The following is a 2,947-nucleotide window of genomic DNA, read 5'->3' as shown; positions in this document are numbered from 1 at the left end:
ATTTTACATTTCAAAATAATACAAGGGGACTCCAAGAAGTTCATGGAAAAATGAAATGGAAAGATATAACAATTTTCTTCTTACCTTCCATTTCTGAGAGTAGTTGATAATTGAAGAATTTTCCACAAACTTTTTGAAGCCCCTTCGTACATGTCCATTATAATAAGCTAAACAACACAGAAGTATACAAGAAAAAGCTAATGTTTTCCCTTTCACATCTTCTCCTTCCCTGTATCCTCTTCAACAATCAATATTTTGTTTTCTCTGCATCTCCCAGTGCCTGTCTTCCCACTCATCCTTATATATCCATTCATAAATTCATACACATGAAGATTTCCTTTTCTTTTTTCTTATTTTTTAGGCATCAGAAAAATTTTAACCCACCTGCCTGCTTTCCTTTAACATGTTATAAACCAAAAAATTTTGACCCCGGGTTATGATAGGAACCAGCATATTACAGAGTGGTGGCAGACTATACCTGCTTTCATGTTCTTCTGGCCCCTCTCAACTTAGGGTTGTCCCTTCTCTTGGTCTCTCTTGGCTGTTCCTTAACAAGTCTATTCTAACCTCTATAAAATAGGGATGAAAAGTAGCAACCTCACTGTTCTGAAGTTTAAGAGATGCCCAGTACTAAGCCAGGCTCTTCGGAGCTTTCAGACTGTATTAGCTCCACACCACCTTGTGAGTGCTTCTTCTCATCTATCATGGACTAAGGACCAGTAAGCCTGTAAACAAAGCACACTGGTCAAGTCCCCAAGACTGAGTGATGACCTAGATGTAAAATGCATGGGCTTTGACCACTGCCACCACCTTCCAGCCTAAAGACTGAGTGAGCAAGCACTTCCAAGACCCCTGAGCTCATGGTTCCCTGTGGGGGTCTCCCTTACATCTCCATCATGACCAGGGCTTTGGGAAGGAGGGGTTTCCCAATGCCCTTTGCCACACTTATAACAGGGGCCAAAAGCTGAGTGACCTGTCCCAGGAAGTCAACTGAGGGGGAAAGGGGAAAGATTAACCAATCTCAAATAGTGCCCTTTGTTCTTGGGGAAGAGAATTGGAGCCTGGGCAGGAATTCCAGTTGGAAGGCTAGAAGTAGGTCAGGTGTTTAATAAATGCTAGAGATCAGGCTTGAAGGGGCCATCCGAGGGCATGCCCAGGTACTGACTGGGTCTGCTTCCTAGTTAGCTTAGTCAGTTTCATGTTCAGCTTGCCCAGGTGGGCTTCAGCCACAGCCTCATCCAGCTTCTTGGACAAGAAGTGGACCCCAAAGGGATGCTTGTCTGGGTGTGTCCACAGTTCCATCTGTGCCATCACCTGATTGGTGAAGGAGTTGCTCATCACAAAGCTGGGGTGACCCATGGCACAGCCCAGGTTTACCAACCAACCTTCAGCCAGTAGGATGATGAGGTGCCCATTCTTCAACTGGTAGCAATACACCTAAGGCTTTATACTCACTTTCTTTTGAGCCACTTGACATCAATCTCCACGTCAAAGTGTCCAGTATTAACTCGATGGCATCACCCTTCATTTGCTCAAAGTGCCTGCCAAGGATGATATTAACACAACCTGTGGTGTGACAAAGATGAACTCTCCTGACAGGCCTCATCCATGGTGGTTGCCTCAATGTGTTGATGGGGATCAATCTCAGTGATAAAAATTCGAGCCCCGAGACCTTTCAGCATCTGGGCACAGTCCTTGCCCACATCATCATAGCCTGTCAGAGCTGCCACCTTTTCTGCAATCATCACATCTGTGGCCTGCTTGATGCCATCTATGAGTGTCTCCCAGAAGCCATACAGGTTGTCAAACTTGCTCTTGGTCACGGAATTGTTGACGTTGTAGGCAGGGACCTTCAGGATCCCATTGGCCTTTATCTTATGTAGGTTGTGAACCCCAGTTATGGTCTCCTTGGAAATGCCTTGGATGCCCGACAGGAGGTGTGGATATGTGGTGTGAATAAGGTTGGTGAAGTCACCACTGCCATCCAGAATCATGCTGAGGGGCCCATCCTTGAAGTATAGGGTTTGTTCAATGCACCATAGGTATTCTTCATCTGCTTCACCCTTCCAGGCATACACTGGAATGCCAGCCTTGGCAATGGAGAAGATGTTGCACCTGGACCACGGCACCTCAGCACCAAAAGCAATGAGAGTCTCAATAATGACAGCTGTCTCCCTAGGCACGTGCAGGAATCCAGCAATGCAGGCACCCTTCAGAGGCTTGGAAACTGAGTACATCTCCCGTATGCACATTAGACCTGGCCTCTCACTCTCCGCGATGTCCAGGGCCTTGCATCCTTTGGAGGTCAGGCTGATGTCAGCGACTTTGTAGGGCACTTTGTCCTACATGCTGGTGATGTTTCAGCACCGAGAGACAAGGGCAAAGGGGGTCTGGCCTTAAGCTGGGGGGAAGCACTAAATGAGCAGCATCGGGCAGGGATGTCTTACTTTTTATTTTGAAATGCTATCATACTTGCTGTTAGCTGCTATCAAGTTGGCCCCAACATATGGCGACCCCTTGCACGACAGAACAAAATGCTGCTTTGGTCCTGCATCCTCTCATGATCAGTTGTGACCCATAAGGTTTACATTGGCTGATTTTCACAAGCAGCTCACTGGGCTTTTCTTCCTGGGATCATACTACACGTGAACAATTTTCTCTCTTTTTTTAAAAAAACAATATATTATAACCATCCTTTCATGACAATTTGCACACATCTAATTAATTTTAACAGCTTTATATTGCTGTTGTTGTGCCCCATTGAGTTGATTCCAGTTCATAGCGACCCTATAGGACACAGTTGTTGTTGTTAAGTACTGTGGAGTCGGTTCCAACTCATAGTGGCCCTGCATAGGATTTCTGAGGCCGTAAAACTTTACAGGAACAGAACACCTCATCTTTCTCCTACGGAACCGCTGGTAGTTTCTAACTGCTGACCTTGAGGTTG

General features: G+C 45.8%; 1 pseudogene; it reads right to left on the bottom strand.

The window, feature by feature from the left end:
• Positions 1-1,115: 1,115 nt before the first annotated feature.
• On the bottom strand, positions 1,116-2,348 carry LOC102820792 (annotated as a pseudogene).
• Between the last annotated feature and the right edge of the window lie 599 nt (positions 2,349-2,947).

The sequence above is a fragment of the Chrysochloris asiatica genome, unplaced genomic scaffold, assembly GCF_000296735.1.
Source record: "Chrysochloris asiatica unplaced genomic scaffold, ChrAsi1.0 scaffold00106, whole genome shotgun sequence".
Taxonomy (NCBI): Eukaryota; Metazoa; Chordata; class Mammalia; order Afrosoricida; family Chrysochloridae; genus Chrysochloris; species Chrysochloris asiatica.
This window is presented reverse-complemented; position numbering and strand designations above follow the sequence as displayed.